Raw genomic sequence first — 18538 nt, forward strand, 5'->3', positions numbered from 1 at the left:
CCTGGGCTATCCTTCTCTCGTTAGTGTTTTTATATAAATGTTTTTTATTGTCTTTCACAGCTGTGGCCAGGTTCAGTTGCAGCTGAGGTTTTGCTTTTCTAATTTTCTCTCTACATGGCCTACCAACATCCTTATATTCTTGCCTTCCCCTTCTTCCAGATGTCCTAATTTCTTTTTTCACCCAAGTTCCAGCAAAAGCTCCCTGCTCAGCTAGGAAGGTCCTCTTCCCCAACAGCTCATCTTTTGGTACATAAGGATGTCTTGCTCTTGTGCCTTTAGATTCCCTTTTTCAATTGTGCCCAGCCTCCCTGAACCCCTTTGGTATTAAGGACACCTTGGTGGGGACTCTGAACTGATGTCCTAAATAGGTAAAAGTCTGTCCTCCAGACAAGGTAGAAGTTTTGTTGACCTTTTCTTACTGCAAGAAGAATTGTAAACTCTAATTTATGGCAGCTATGCCCAAGACAGTCTCTGACTACCACAGTTTCCACCAGCCCTTCTCTATTTCCAAAGAGTCAGACTATTCTAGTCTATTTCTGGAATCAGCTCCTACCTTTGGGGGCAGAAAACATCTCTTCAGTGGCACTTTGGGTGGTCTGTGGTTCCCAGTGCACTGCCTGCCTGGCATCCCATACAGTGCTACCACTCCTGAAACAAATATGCTATTCAGAAATACATTTACATTTTCTACCCCTTTGCTAAGCAAGTGCAGGGCATGACTTATAAACACAAGTCATAGACAAAATTACTCTGATCAAAGAAAGATCATGCTATGGACACAGGAATCACAAAGTTGCCAGCCTGATATTAGCCAAGATATTGGTGCCAGATTCCTTTTCTAACAATGAACCACCAAGTGCTTCACCTGTGCCAGAAGTTAGAATTGCAGGGTGCTCCATGTGAAAGGGACACAGAAACTTTTTTAAACAAAAAAAAAAAAGAAAAAAAAAAATGCAGACTATGAAACAGAGGTTCCATTTGGCTTTAGATTGATGTACTTAGTCAAATACATATACATATGTATATATATGTATGTATTATATATTTTGTTCATAGTCTTTCCTGTCAGTGAGACAAGATGAATTGTGGAATTAACGTTACTCAAGGAGCAGAGAAAGTTTAATCCTGCCATTGCCTGTTCTTCCTTTTGTGTCTGCCTCATTGTGGCTGGGTTCTTTCAGCTAACCAAATACTTGTGGTTCTCCTGCAAAGCAGCAGGTGGGCTGTGCTAGGGAAAGGTGGACTAATGAATGGCCCAGGGAGCATTAGAAGGACAGCTGGGGAAAATTGGGACTGGCAGATATTTGTAAGGCAAAGTGTAAAAGTGTGTTTTTTCAGATTTTAGTTGGGGGGTTTCATGTGAAAAGAAGCCAGGGAAATGGATTTATACCTTCAGAGGCAATGAAACTATTCATATTAATCTTTTGAGTGTTTTGTGTCTCATTTCTATTCTTTAATTGTTTAAAGCTTTGCTTTGAACAGAGACAAATGCTGCTCCTTTGTGGAAAAAACCAAAACATAATATTTTAACTAAAATAGTCCCACTGCTCATGTCAGTCTGATGACAGAAATGCAAATATTAAGTAACAAATTGAGACAATCTGGTAGTATTAATGTTTTTGCTAAAAGCAAACTGCAGTGTCTAGAGAAATGCTGGCATGTTAGTCTCCCCCAGGTAACATGTGGACTTGACAATTTAATGCCCAAAAATGTTAGAGAAAGGTAGGAGAAAAGACTGAAACATTCTGATGCATCCAAAAATTTGTATCTGCTGTACCTCCAGCTTAACCAATGATCTTGTAAAGGACACAAGGATGAACAGAATATAATTTACATGTCTAAAATAGAAGACCTTTATTTTTTGATTACATTTGAAGAATAGTCCTTAGCCTTTGGGAAAGGTACTCATAAGTGCACATGGAGAGTTTGTAATTTTTAAATACATATCTATATTTTTTCCATTACAGAGCCTCAGTAATACTTTCTCACTAGGAATGATTGGAACAGTGCACAATCATTTAAAAAATTTATACACCAAATTCATCAGAGTCAGGATGAACCAAACATGCTTAAGCAATAGAAGGAGAATGTTGCATGTAAGTGAAACATAGAACATGGAATTCTAAAGATTGATAGTAGTAAATAATAAATCTGTACCTAATGAGCATATCTGCTTCCAGACAGTACCACAAAGCTTGAGCCATGTAAAGCAATTAAAAGTAATTGATAATTAAATATCTAATTCCAAAGTTGCTTCCTTTAACATTTATTGTATGGGTGGTTCCAGAACTTCCTCACTGGAGATAAAATTATGCTTTTAAATATTTTCTAAAAAGGTAAGGTTGATTTTAGGAACACTTACGAGTTAGGAACTGGACAGTTAAGGAGTCAAATGAAAACTCTGCAGGAAAGACTTTGATGCTTAAGGCTATCAGCTGAACCAGGGAAAACCAGATTTTTAATAAAATTTAAACTATTATTAATAAATAATTAGAAACATTTTTCTTTAGATAATTTTTATATCCAGAAAGAGTTTGCTGTAAAACACATAGCCCAGTTCTTCTCCTTCCCAAATGCAATTAGATTTTTTAAATTTCTTCAAGACCAGGGAAAACTCCACATCTTCTACTGTATTCCTTTAAGTGCTTTGGCCTGTTCCACAGGGTTGCTGTTCTCATCAGGAGGTCAGACAGGCTTGATCTGTAGCAAAGTAACATCTTCTGTTTGTTCTTCAGGTAAGAAAAAGGAAAGTTGGCCTTGTATCACTGCAGCAACAGCTTCCTGTATGAGTCTGTCAATACTGATTTTAAAAAAAAAAACTATTGAATAGCAAAAGTGTGGAAAGAAAGAAAGAAAATATAACATGGAATATATATATATATTACAATTATAAAATACATGGAAGAAAGTTCTATAAAACATTAAATAAAAGTAAAAAATAGAAACAATTATAATGAGAAAACTGAGCAACTAATGGACTTTTAAAGAAAGCATGAAATGTTTGGAATTTTCTCTGGTTCAGCCCTCACAAAAAAAGCTAACTGTGTCCAGATGCTTAACTTAGGAATTATTAATGAGGATATAGGAACACCAGCCTGAGAATGTAACAATCAATTAAATAAGTTGAATATATTCAAGTTGTTATGATTCAACAAACATCACCCCAAAGTACATATAGAGTTAGTCAAAGTCTTTCTTTATGGATTCAGGAGAAATGAGAGAGGTCTGTGGAAGGTGAACAAGTTCTAGAAAGTCAGAGCAAGGATGAGAAGTTAAAAGGAGCACAGGGAACTACAGAAGAGTCAGCTTCTCTTGGATAGAAAGATAACTGAAGCAAATTATTAAAAAATCAATTTGTATTCACCTAAAGACAAAATGCACCAACATGAATTTGTCAAGAATAACTCATGTCAATGTAATTCAATTTCTTTGACAGGATAAAAAGATCTGAGAAAGTAATAGATGTCAGATTCACATGACACTCATAAACCAGCTGGGAAAATATGGTCTGAGTAAAGATGCTGTAAAATATTGTCCAGAAGGCTTGATAATGGCTTGTTGGAGAATTGATAGAATATATTACATAATGCCCTTCACAAGACTGACCTGATATTATTCAATATTTTAACTAATAATTAAGTGTTTGTAGAAAGTTCATGAATGACAACAACTTGTGAAGGATTTCATGGCAAAGGAGGAATTGGAATCCAAGCTGATCTTGAAAAAAATGGAGATCCCACAAGGATCTGAATGTAGAAATACACATAGTACAAAATATAGAAAGGAGAAATCAAAATGAACAAGGAAAGGATGAAAAATGTGTTGGGCAGAGAGATTTTAGAAAGATGAGATGTTGTATCAGAAAGGGGGAAATCTTACTTCTGTGAACATTAATGATCCATTTGGCCACCTGTGAGGCCTGACTCTCACTGTTAGGGCATATTGAAACAGAGTCCACATCTAGTATTGGTGAACTCAGTACAAGATGGATTCAACACCATGGGAGGCAGAAGAAAACTCCAGACAAAGACCATTAAAAAAAAAGGCTAAAAAAATTCCAAGATTTATGAATAATGATTGGAAAAAAAGTTTATAAAGGAGAGAACTGAGGGCAGAATACAATATTGAAGTGGTAAATAATAAGTCTTATTCATATATAGTGAATCTGGGACAAGAAATAATTGCCTTCCTTGCAAGCACGGAAAATTTAAACTTCAAGTAAAAAAAATTCTATTATAGCAGTTATGCAGTGAGTGGAATTATGTTTGAAGGTGTTGAAACCAATATCATAGGAGACATTCAATTCAATTCAATTTTAAAAAGGTTGATTTTCTTGCTCTGAGACAGAACAACTGCTAGATGACACTTCACCTCCATACTCCTTAGATTTCTTTAATCATACCAGATGCTGCCTAGAGTCTACATTTCTTACCTTTTCAATACTTATTTGTGATTTTTTCAGATAAACAATGTAGCCTATTGGTTATTAATAACCATTTAGAAAACCTTGTCTATTTTCCAGACAATAGTCTGTTAATATATAAAGACAAAAATTGCTTACCCACACACTAGGGAATGCTCTGTTATAAAATTCATGAAATGACATAAATGTAGTAGTGACATTGCATTCCTGACAAGATTGCAATTTAACTGTTCCATTGTACAGACAGCAAACAATTTCTGAGGCCTGATTAAAGTGTATCCTTTGTCTTGAGTTCATCAAGAATTTCCCATTATATGCATGCAACAGGCCTGTAGTTCACTTATAACTGCACAAATTTTTAGGGATAAATTAAAAACTTAAATTTAGCGAAATAAAACAAAAATCTTAATGAATGACAATAAAACAGGAAATTAAAATGTCAAAACCTATAAAAAAGTATAACCAAGATCAGCCAAAACCAGTATATATACAGTTAATACTGAAACACCTTCCAATGGAGTAACACCTAATAATATTTTTAAAACATGTTTTTAAAACATTTATGTGGGGTTTAATATATTTCACATTTTTGCCAGATTTATGTGATCTAAAATGCTTCAGTTCAGGGTGGTCTATAGATTTCTGGAAAATCAGTGTAGAATTAAATATTGCTCTTATAATTTTTCAAATATGGATTGAGTTGCTGCTGCCCCCATATGCCAATGGTCATTAATCAGGCAAAGGAAAACATCTTAAATAGGCAAATGTAACCTTTCAAAAAGTTTTTGTCCTAGATCAATATCAACTGCTTGAGTCACATCTATCATGTCTGTAATTCATCTTTACCCTGAAGTCAATCACAGCTTAAGTCAGACAGAAACATTCCAATTAGGATTTTGTGGACTTTGCTCTGCAGGTCCTGGAATGCCCTTGCAAAAATACAGATTAATTAAGAATGGGATGAATGTTAGGTAAACAGATGAATTTCACCTGAATTCCTATGAAATGTAAAACCCACCCATAAATACACCTTTCCCTCCTGTTTACCAGGATACAGACTGTATTTGCAGAGGTGCCACTCAAAGTGATGCTGATCTGATGCCATACCCAGCACACACACTCCTGTTAAAAATTGAGTACTTCTGACTGGTAAGGAGCATTTTATGCAAGTGTATATGAGATTTGCATTTTCACCATTTGTGTGAGATTACAAGGAATGCTGCAGGGAACAGTGAGTAAAATCCCACTTTTGTAACAGACAAAATCTATTTATTTTACCAGCCTTCACAAGCAAGACTGCACCCTACAAATTAGTGACTTCAGTGACCTGTGTGAATTTAAGAGTGCCTTCAGGTCAGTAACCCTGCATGTAGTAGACATATGTAAAGCACTGTTCATTCATGCCTAAAACTTGCAGTCTAAACCCAGATCCAATTAGTAATAGCTAAAAGGATTTACTTCTCCAGCTTTTAAAGAAAACGGAACTGAATTTAAAAAATTAGACTAACAGGAGTAGTAAAAACACAAAATAAAGTCTTTGGCTAATAATGTTCTTCAGGATGCAAATCAAATAGAAAAAAAACCCAGGAAATTAGAAACATTTGGTGTAAATTCAGCTCAGCCCCCTTTTACACAAATCATGAATTATATACCAAAGGATTACCTGACTCAAAGGATCAAAATAGCAGCCTGGACTGGAGAGTTTCACTTCACCAGCACACATGTAATGTTTGGTTTTACTCCAGGGCTGACTTGTAGCCTCTTCTTCCTGTGTCCTACACCAAATATAAAATTATTGAAGCAGTTAACTACATATTAGCAAGTAGCAACCTCTCAAAAAAATCAGGAATAGTATGGATTACCTTTTACAACTATATACATAAAGCCCAAGAGGGTTATTTTGTACTAGTAATACTGTGTGCTGCTGATACTAGGGTATCAGCATAATCACAAAATCTGGCATGCAGCACCTTGCTGACATTCAGCTTGACCCTCAGAAAGCTGGAAAACTTGAAGTCTATGACAGCACATTTCTACACCTTAATTTAGCTCTTAACTTGAATATGCTGGGAAATTCACCATGAAATGTTCCTCATATTTTTCTGTTGATATAATGTGCATTTAGTGGCCACAGGGAAGAGGGCTTGGTAGTTTTGTGTCCTTTACAAATTTCTCAAGATCTTCACCTCCTATTTTCTACAAAGGAACACAAATGAGCCAGTCCCTTTGCTTCTGGGAAATTTTTGTAATCAAAATGGGCCAGACTTCACTCCATAGGAATCTGCCCAACACTTTCATCTGAATTTGTTGCTAGTGCTACAATAAAGAGGAAGATTAGCCTGAGGCAGACACCTGGTATGGAAAATTCAAGTCCACATTCCAATATGAACAAAAAAATTATAAGCTATGAAAACCAGAATTTTATTGTAGGAAACATCAAACTCTCTTAATAATTCTACCTTTTAAATAGGACTAATGGAAAATAAGGTATTCAGACTCCAGTTATTAACAGATAAAATTTGGCCCCGTTAGAAAAAAAATCCCAGCTGAATTTTCATGTCTTTCTGCACCAAATGTTTTTAATGAGAGTGGATTCTATTTTAAATGAGAATGGGGGAAGTAATTAAGTAAATATCTTTAACCCATGGAATCACAAACTGATTCAGTTTCAGTTGAAGGATAAATACAACTAATTCTACAAGAAGTTTCACAGTGTGGGGGGAGAGTTGACAGGGCACTACTGAGAAGGTAAGAATTTGTTGGTAAAGTCAGCTAAATATGTTGGAAGGAGACACTGTTGTCTCTGTTAACCTAAGGCACAAATTATCTCAAAATCATGTTTTTTGTGATGATTAAAATTTAGCTGAACAGGTGTCCATGGGTTCATTTCTCTTCCCATCACATTTTGATATAAGGAGAAATTCTAGGGAAAATGATAAAAAGGAGTTAACCAGCAAAGAAAGCTACATCTTGGGAGGCCAGAAAGTGTAGGGATAAAGTGGGGAATTCCACCAGTCAAGCTGAGTTAGACCTTGCAAAGGAAATGAAAACAAGCAGTAAAAGGTTATTTAACAACATAAATAAAACAAGAGAAGTTGAGCAAGTAAGCTCAAGGTAAGTGCCAGTGGATTTGAGATTAAGAGTATATAGGTACAGACTAGAAGCTAACTGAATATTTGACTTCAGCCTTCAGGATGGCAGCTATGACAAGATCAACATGGATAACAAGTATGAGAATTGGAAAAAGAATTAACACCATGAACTTGGAAATAAAATCATAACAATCATAATAATCATAACAAAATATTATTTTTCTCACTGAATATGAATTGATGAAAAACCTCAAATCAAAAAAAGGAAATATATATCTTCAGAAGGAATAGAGATTTTATTTTGCCCTGTAAGAGCTGAATTTTGGCAACCATTTTCAATTTATTTTGTTCAGGTCTCCAAACAGCTGTCAAATCTTAAGACCTTTCCTTGTAAGAAAGCTAAAAGATTTAGTACAATAGAATGATATATTATAAATGTAGATTATAAATTCTTTCCCTTTTTGTGCTTTACTGCACTGAATTATTCTTGAAATATAGCTTTAAATTGTGTTGAATTGAAATAAAACCAGAATTTTGTCTTATTTCTTATTCATGATAATTCTGTTTAAATGACAGTTTCACTAATAGTACATGAAAAGAATTATAATAAGGAATTGTACCTGTCTAATATCAATGTGAAATGTTTTAATTTTTAAAACAAGTTCCATTTTCAAGGGATATGAATTTTACAAAGTAAAATTATTTTTTTTTCTGGTGACCTTGGTACCATGGGAATATTAAATAAACTAAGAATTTTGAAAAAAATGACAGCTAGCTAATGATCACTAATGGGTTTCTTCTTTGGAAGTAAACAGAAGAATTGTCATATTTCAATTCCTGTTGGTGTTCACAATGAATTTTGATGGTGGAAATGAAATGGTATCAAAATTATTTTTCCACTAAGACCCAACAAAGATGGTACAAACTGATTTGCATGTCAGGAAAAAGTAGTGGAACATCAATATTGCCAAGTATAAAAACTAAAACTAGAGGTTACTGCACAGGCATACAAACAAGCAAACATCAGCTGCTCTTACAAGAGTAATTTTTCTGAGAAATTTTCTCAGTTCCCTTTTCCCAAAGGTGTTTTCTGCAATCCCTTCTCTACAGAAAAAGATATTAAGCAAATTTTATAGCAACAGAAAAAAAATAAGGCATCAGAAACCACTATACTAATGTTTGAGTGTAGAAAATATTCAATTTACCTGTAAAATTGCAGCTACAGGGAATTGTTTTGCTGTGCAAAATGATGTATTTAAAAGCAAGTGAAAGTCAAATTTAGCATATGATGATGGACAGACTAGAAAAGTAAAACTATTTCCTGATGGAGACTTAATTGCATGAAAGACACAGTTAATTCACTGATTTATAACATCACAGATGATAAATGCTCCCTGCTGTAAAATATACTTACTTTCAGGAAAAAAAAATACAGTAAATATCATCTGGGATGGAGGAGGAGTATTTGTCATAGTCTTCATTTATCAAATATCTCAAGTACTTACAATGAAATATAAGAAAGAGAACACAACACATTTCTGTTTATACTGCTATAAACAGAATAAAGTTAGCACTAGAGTTGGAATAGGATTAAATCTGGCCAGGAGTACATCTCATACTTACTCCAGCCATCCACTTTGCAAATTCAAAAACTATGAGTGTACAGGAATACACACACGTAATTAAAGGTGTTCAAATCATAGAACAGTCAAGAGTCAAAACCCAATAAAACAGTCAAAAGCTCTATATTGTTCTGCAGTCATTTTCAATTTGGCTTCTCCTAGATTCAATAAATTTATTTTTATCTCGAACAAATCAGATATGACTATGCAAAGCACTTTTTTGTTTTGCAAATTTGGAGCATGAATTTTCTGCTGCTTCAGGAAAGATGCAGATCTAAATTATGTTGGATGGGAATTATTGCTGATTTTAGACATCAATGGGTCTTAGCACTGAGGTGCATAAAGGTTCAGTGTTTGAGAGGAAAGGTGAAAAATATACAACCAAAATATTTGCCAATGTTACAGCAACACGAAGCCAGAGCTAAGGTGGTGTGCTCCTCATTCAAACAGCACAACTAGCTGTTGGGAAGGCAGTTCTCTCAGAAATTGGGATCTAACCTCAGTAAAACTGGTTTATTGTTGTCGTTAAATACAGTGCATTCTGTGGAGAAGCAGTAACTCAGAAATCAAGTTTCCTAAGAAAGGAGAAATAGGTTGGCACAACTGCAGCCAAGGCCATCATTACTGCTGTGCCTGGGGTGAAAAACCTTCAACAGTGCCATACTTTGGCTATCTTAAACCTTATCAGTGTGGTGTGAATCCTGGAGAGAAACAGGCAGTGTTGTGAAGACTCCCCAGACAGGAAAAGTTTTCAAAGTAAAATCCTAAGGCAAAACATTTTGGGTAATATTATGTAAATAAGCAATAAGATTGAGGTTTCAGCAGTAGTGCCCTATGATTTTGCTTTGAAAGTTTTTGCTTTTTGGAGTTCACTGTAACCTCATTATGTTTTGCTGGCACTTTCTCCAGGAGGAGCAACAGCTGCATAATACTGATAAACCTTAAGAAGGCCAACGTGCATGACTGTGGTTTGTGTTCCAGTCTAAGTCAGCCACACATAAAGGCTCTAACCTGGCACCATTTGCTGTCATTAAATCTCAAATTCTATCTTGCAATGTAAAATGTAGATAAATAAGAATAATCATTCATAAGAGCAAATAAAGAAAAAAATGTAAAATATTATACCACTATTATTATAATATACTTCTATAAATATTGACTGAATGTGGAACCGTTTCAAGGGAGTTGACAAGGAAGAAAAATCTTTATGCATTATTTTTTTTAGCAGCCATAGAAATAAAGAGATTACACTTCTAAAACCCCTTTGAATATATACCAATATAAAAAAAATGTAACATTAAAGGTTTGTTAACTCATAAAATCTTGATAATCCTGGTAATATTCAATATTGGAAAAAAAAATTGCTCTTGCTGAATATATATTTCCAGGGCACAACAGTCTTCTTTAACTTGAATAATTTAAACTAGAACACCAAGTAATTTTTTTATTCCTTGTTGAATCTGCAGGTTATAAAATTAATATTCTCCAATTTTTTTAACTTCCTAAATTTTTACAGATAATAAAGAAAGAAGTCAAAAAGTCCAATCATATATTAACATTGTCTTATTAAAAATGCTGGAGTAGGTCCAGAATTTCTCCCTTTCTCAAACAGAAGAAAAATTAAGGGTGTGATAAGAAATACAGAATGGAGAGACAGATAAATTACCAAGTTTTCTCCATATGTCATTGGCCTGTCATTGGTTCTAAGAGTTCAACACAAGTGTAAAGGGATCTTTCACATTTAATTATCATGGACAACTATGACTAATAAAATTAAAAATATAAGAAAGGACATTTTCTCCTAATGTAAAGCAATCTCTAATTGAAAAAGGCCTCTTGTCTGTATTTACAGTACTGACTGTATTTGTGACCCACTGTGAGAAGTATCCTTGTGTACAATATCAATAAGATATCGATATTATTCTATAATGATTTACAATAAAGCCCACAGCATTTGGGATCTTTGAATCCTTGCAAATCAGATCCTAACTGTAAAAAGTTTTCTGCAATAGACTGGGTTGTTTTGAGTCAGCAGGAATGCCAGTTTTCAGACAGAACTGCTAAAGCTTTGTATTTGGTCATGAGAAGACATCCACGAAGTCTAACAATTGGTTTTAGAGATCTAGTTATGATTCTTAAAAAACCTTTGGATAAAACCAGAAAAATCATAAAAATCTCAAGGGTATCTTCAAATATACTAAAGCAGAGAAAAGGTATTTGACCTATTACAAACCATTTTTTTTTTAATTTGATTTGAACTCAATAGGTCTTTTCTATCAGGCAATTAATTTTTTAAGGTTGCTGTGAAGTATTTCAGGTTTGCTGAATATTTAAACCTAATGTCTGCATTAAAAAGAGAATTCCTATGTCTTCGAGGGCTTGCTTTCTAGCAGAGAAGTGTGATATATAATTCCTCCCATACTTTGATTTCTTTTACTGTTCTGTGAATGTTTTTTACTCTATTTATAGACAGGCATGATGAAATGTAGTTACATAGTACAGCATCCCAACTCAAGTGATCAAGTACAAATTCTCCAGAGAAGTCTTGGGAGATGCTGAAAAGTGCCAAAATTATATATTTCAAATTTCTCTGCAGCTTAGTCATCAATCTAGAGCCTGAAAAAAACCCCAAAAATTTAATAAATCATATAAAATGTTGGTCAGACTCATGATCAGTTTGGAAATCCTTGCTAATAAACTTTCCATCACAGGGAATTCACCAAAATTACATTTTTATACCAAAAAACAGACACCTCATTTATCAGCCTTAAATTTTCTTCTCCTTTAGCTGTAGTAAATGTCCATTGCTGTTAGTGCTCAGAAAAAAGTTGCTATGTTTCATTGTTATCCTACTAATTAGTGTATGATTACAATTGCTTTATTTTCTTCCTTCTTCTTTGAAACCTGTTCATACTGCATACACACTTTTTAGGAGAGCTGCATTGCCAGTCTTTCCTTCAGTCTTGGAATCCAATGCAGTGTTAATTGACAATAACTCTATTTTTACAGAAAATATATATGTGCTCTAATTTTGATAGAAAAATAGAATTAAGATATGAACTATTGCCATCTATGGGATTAAAGATTCTAAAGCAAGTAGGAGGTAGATTCTAGAAATTCTGAATCACATCTCCCTCCAAGAAAATGTCCAAGAGAGTTATATCTTTCTCTCAATGTCTTTTGCTAGTCACAGATGTGGCCTCCTGCATATTTTTGCTGCTTTTGAGACACTGAGATCAGATATATAACAGATACCTAATGGTGTAAAGTGTTCTGAAGACATAATTCTTTTACAAATTGCTCACTTTGAACATGAAAGAGACTTGTCCTAACCATTTGTAGACAATGCAGAATGAGATATCTGCACAATGATCTTCAAAGGATGAAAATTGCTCTCAAGATAAATGTGATGGAGGGGTTTTGGGGATAAATAAAGTATATGAGGTTAATAAAGTATTCAGATTTTCTAGTGGATTTGATTCAACAAAAAACTTTTTCAGCATTACTAGCATTCTTGGACGTAAATCTCCATAAAAAGAATGTAATTTGGGAAACAAAGCTCAAATTTGCTACATTTCTGATTTGTTGTTGGGCTGGTTTTGCTGGTCAAGTGCACTCTTACACAGTCTGAGGGAGGTTGTGCACTGAAGTTCAGCTTTGTGCAGTGTCAGTGCTGGCTATAAGTCTGCTGCCAATGGAACTGGAAAGAGCCTTTTGCTAATTCCTGGCCAGCTCTTAGCTCCCTACATGGCACTGCAGAGCGTTATGAAGACAGAGCTAATGCAACTAATATTTCCTTTTTTTTCCTGTTTTTCTGAATCTTCCACTGACCTTGAATACTTAGAGGGATGGGGTATCCACAACTTCTGTGGACAGCCTTTTCCAGTGCCTCACCACCCTCTGAATAAAATCTTCATCTGATACAAATTTCCCCTCTTTAAGTTTAAAATTGTTCCCTCTTGTCCTGTCACTAACTGCCATGTAAAAAGTCTGTCTCCATCTTTTTTATAGTTTCCCTTCAAACACTGAAAGGCCACATTATGTCTCCCCTGAGCATTCTCTGACTCTTCTCCAGATTTGCTATGATGCTGTAAAAATCACAATTAGATTTCATAACAGAATGACTCTCAGGAACAAGATTGAATTACAAGATCTCAAAGTTCTTTAACAGTGCTGCTATGATTGCAGGTGGTCTTAGGGGATTTTAAATCGAGGTGGCTGTAGCTATGTGGAGCTGTAACCTCCTCTCACTCAAGCCTTCTCTGTATTCAAGCTAATACCACATTAAGTAACTTTGAGGCCAGTTTATTTAAACCACAGCAGTCAAAACAGCCAAAGCTAAATCAACATACAGCCCTTCTCCATCTGCTTTTAGAATGTCTACACAAAAGATTAGAATGTCTACACAAAAGATTACTTATGTGCCTGAGACATGTTCACTTTTTACAACTAATAACAGATTTTATTTCTCTCTAAAACCTTGCAGGTTACTTAGCAGCAGCTTATATATACGTTGTTCTGTGACCAATGTAATTAATTAAGTATGTGTTCAGTACAGTTTGGATTTCAGAGTGATCTCAGATGTGGAGTCTCTGATAACCAGCAAAGGATGAATTCAAGCCCTGTTTCTTTCACACAGCAGCCCACCTTTCCCAACATTGATGGAATTTGCTGTGTTTAAGACCTCTACCTCCATCTCTAAATTCAGCTACAGTCTACAACCAAGCACAAAAGATGGTGACATAAAGACACAGATAAGTGTGGCAAAAATGCTCCTGAAATTGTGTATGTATGGAACATGTCTGGTTTTTGTCTGACTTTGGCATGACAAGCAGAACGTGGAATCCACTGACAAGCTTTTGGTTATTTTAGTCAGAGCTTTCTCTGCATGCACTCCTGTGGTGTGTTGACCCTGGCTGGATGCCAGCTGCCCACCAAAGACTGTCATTCCTCAGCTGGGCAGAGGAGAGGGAATATAACAAAAGCCTTGTAGGCTGAGGTTAGGGCAGAGGGAGATCACTCACCAATGACCACCATCGGCAAAATAGACTTGAGCTTCCCCCATCCCTCCCTTCTTCCTGGAATAAACTTCACCCCCTATTTTCTCTGCCTTCCTCACACAATGCCTCAGCTGCTTTTTTCTCCTCGGGAAGAGGAGGACTCCTCACCCTCATTCCCCTGCACCAGCATGGGTCACTCAGTTCTTCAGGAACAGCTGCTCCAGCATGAGCCCCCATAGGGTCACAAATCCTGTCAGCAAACTGCTCCACCATGGGCTCCTCTGTCCTTGGAACCACATCCTGCCAGGATCCTGCTCCAGCATGGGCTCCTCTGTCCTTGGAACCACATCCTGCCAGGATCCTGCTCCACCATGGGCTCCTCTGTCCTTGGAACCACAGATCCCACCAGGATCCTGCTCCACCATGGGCTCCTCTGTCCTTGGAGCTACATCCTGCCAGGATCCTGCTCCACCATGGGCTCCTCTGTCCTTGGGGCCACAGATCTCACCAGGATCCTGCTCCACCATGGGCTCCTCTGTCCTTGGAGCTACATCCTGCCAGGATCCTGCTCCAGCATGGGCTCCTCTGTCCTTGGGGCCACAGATCCCACCAGGATCCTGCTCCACCATGGGCTTCTCTGTCCTTGGGGCCACAGATGCCACCAGGATCCTGCTCCACCATGGGCTCCTCTGTCCTTGGGGCCACAGATCCCACCAGGATCCTGCTCCACCATGGGCTCCTCTGTCACTGGGGCCACAGATCCCACCAGGATCCTGCTCCACCATGGGCTCCTCTGTCCTTGGGGCCACAGATCCCACCAGGATCCTGCTCCAGCATGGGCTCCTCTGTCCCCGGAGCCACACCCTTCCAGGATCCTGCTCCAGCATGGGCTCCTCTGTCCTTGGAGCCACATCCTGCCAGGATCCTGCTCCAGCATGGGCTCCTCTGTCCTTGGAGCCACTGATTCCACCAGGATCCTGCTCCAGCATGGGCTTCTCTGTCCTTGGAGCCACATCCTGCCAGGATCCTGCTCCAGCATGGGCTCCTCTGTCCTTGGAGCCACAGATTCCACCAGGATCCTGCTCCAGCAAAGCCTCCTTTGGGCATCCCCCTGCTCTGGGTGGGCTCCTCTGTGAGAAAGGATGAATGTTCTCTGAAAGGAGGGCTATGGGACTCCAGGCTGGCTCTGTAAATCGCTGTGTATTGTTTCTAGAGGATACAGTAATTGACAGGTCGTGGGTGACAGGAGCAGAGCTCACAGTGATCAGCATCAGCTGTAGCCTGGAGCCAACTCTAGTTCTGGTTACAGTGCATTACATACTTTCCATTGCAGAGCATCTTAATACATGGCAACCAATCAATACTTTCACTATTACCTACAGCCTATCATAACTATCAACATTACTATATTTATGTTACTACTTTCCAATCACAAAAAGTTAGTATGTTACAGTTTAAGCTAGAAGTTGTTTTTCAGTTTTCTTGCAGTGGAAAATTTTGAGACCTTTCTTTTTACTTTCAACATGGCATTTTTGTTTGTCTGTGCAAATATTTTTGCTTGGTAAAAATATCTTTTGTTTGAGGTGGATTTATCCTTTGCTCTGAGCTATAAACCCTTCTACCTCACATACTAACATACCTTTCTCCTTCTTAGTACCCAGTAAGACTGGCTCAGCAATTCTTTTCTTGTATATCAAAATTTGCTATCATTTCTATTCCTTCTTCAGATTCTGCATTCAAAGATCTTTCTGCTATACTTACATATCTGTGAGACCTTTCTGTCAAATCCTTATCCTTCCCAACAGTCCTCCAGGGGCTGCAGGGCACAGCTGCCTCATCATGGGCTGCAGGAGAATCCCTGCTCCAGTGCCTGGAGCATCTCCTCATTCTGCACCCACCTTGGTGTCCACAGGACTGATCTCTTACACATTTTTCACTTCTCTCCCAGCTGCTGTTGCACAGATTTTTTCCCCCCTTCTTTAACTATGTTATCTCAGACATGCTACTGCTGTTGCTGATGGGTTTGGTTTTTGCTTGGCTTGGACCCAGCCAGAGTTAGAGCTGTCAGGCATGGGGGGAAAAGCTTCTGGAAGCTTCTAATAGAAGGCACCTCTGTAGCCACCATGCTATCAACACCCTCCTATGAAAACCCAGCGAAGTTTACTAAGGAGGAAGAAGGTCTTCATGTTCATGAGCTAGAATAAATGAAAATAGAAGAAAATTCAAAGAAAGAAGCAGGGATGGAATATCTGGGTTGGGATGGGATGGGATGGGATGGGATGGGATGGGATGGGATGGGACGGGATGATCCATGTTCATGAGTTAGAATAGCTGAAAATAGAAAAAAAATCAGAGAAAGAAGCAACAAAAGGAATATCTGGGATGGGAAGGATTCATGCTTGCATCTTTCAGCATGTTTGATGTTGTGATTCAACCCCAGCTGTCAATCAAGATTCACACAGTCCTCACTCACCCACCCTGTTGGATGGGGAAAAAGAATCAAAATGGTAAAAGTGAAAAACCTCATGGGTTGAGATTAAAACAGTTTTACAATTGAAATAAAAATACTACTACTACTCATAATAATAATAATAATAATAATAATAAATATCATAGTAATAGAAGTTATAATAAATTAAAATGAAATAAAAAATAGCAGAGAAAAATGAAGCCCAAGAAAGACAAGACCATGTGAATGGAAACAGTTGCTCACTACCAACCAACTCATGTCCAGTCAGTCCTTGAACAGTGGTTCCCCACAGCCCAACCCCTTCCCCAAATTTTTTATTCTAAGCATAATTCTATGGGTTATGGGATATCCCATGGGTAAGCTGGGGTCAGCTGTCCTGGCTTTGTCCCCTTCCCACATTTTGGGAACCCCCAATCTCCTCACTGGTGGGGTGGGGAGAGGAGTGGAAAAGTCCTTGACTCTGTGTTAGTACTGCTCAGCAGTGAGCAAATTGTCTTTTTATTATCAACAGTTTCCATCACAATCCCATACACTGATACAAGTGACTGAAGAAAACACACTGGGTTTCAGCAGTGTATTTCAAACAATAGTCACTCTATATGGTCAAAATATTAGAGAGAATTTTAGCTGAGGGCTACCTGGACAGAATGTACAAATTAGCCCACACAAATTTGAACTCCAAATGCCAAAGGTCATGCTTGCAGGGCTCATTATGTTGTGGTTTGACCCCAGTCTTTTGCCTGGACCTCTGTACCGACCCACTACTTTCATATCTGCACCTAAATTTGGATCTTAGCTGGAATTAGTATCATCCTCTCCTTGTATAGTCAAACCACAGAACTGTGTCTATTTTTCTGTTCTATTACTGTAAGGTAGGTTTCTCTGGTCAGTGGAGACAAATGTACCTTCAGGGGACAGTAAATGCTTCATCTCAAATAGAGGAGGTGGAAGTTCTCATCAATTCTGCTGCTGGCTGGAAAGGTTCTGTCAGACCCTGGGTGCACTTTTTCACCTTTACACAGAGGAAGCCAGTGGCTATTTCATGTGTGAAGTGCTGCTGTTGATTTTAACTTCTGCTTTGGAATGACAAGAAACACTTGTGCAGAGTTTAGGGGCACATTCTAAGCATCTCCTTCCAGCTGTGACACACTGCACACTGTGGAGAAAAACCCATAAGCAGAGGTTTTCCACTGCACAGCCCAGGGTAGGATGTGTGCAGAATGAGTGCAGCATGAGTGCATTGCCAGTTTGAATCTCAGGTGAGTAATGACACAATCCTGCCACTCACTGCAGCATGACATGGTAGATAGACTCAAAGAAAAATAGGCTGCCTGTTTTTGTGCATCACCTTTCCCTCAACAGACACAATAATTGGTATAAATAACCTTAGAAATCTATTTAAGAATGTCTCAAAAAGCAGAATAATACCTACAACTACTTCTGATGTAATTCAGTAGTTATCTGATCAGAAAAAAAAAAAAGAGACACAAAAAGATAACCCTGGAACAGTAATAAACCTAAAATGAACCTATTAAACATTTTGAACCTATGTCTTCCACATTTTATATTATCTTTTGACATCTAACTTCTTACTCTCTTTATGGAGGGGCTTCTTCTTCACACACCTTTTCCTTTAAGTTGCTTTGATTCCTTGTGGAAGCATCTGCCTATTGACTATATGAGGTATGGGAAGACTACTTGGGTAGTCTGAGTTAAACCTGATGGAGGAGACACCACGTTTTTAGAAGGGTAAGGAAAGCAGTTGAAGCACTGAGACTGGAAATTCCAGTAGCTTGAAAATGCCTACATAAGTAAAAATCAATTAGCCAGCACAAATTACAGCATTAATCACTATACATGGCCCCCAGAAATAAAAGTCTATCTACTCTGTAGCTACTACTCAGTTTCAAGTTTCTTTAACAGAATAGCTT

This window comes from Oenanthe melanoleuca, chromosome 3 (genome assembly GCF_029582105.1).
Source record: "Oenanthe melanoleuca isolate GR-GAL-2019-014 chromosome 3, OMel1.0, whole genome shotgun sequence".
In the NCBI taxonomy this organism is placed as follows: domain Eukaryota; kingdom Metazoa; phylum Chordata; class Aves; order Passeriformes; family Muscicapidae; genus Oenanthe; species Oenanthe melanoleuca.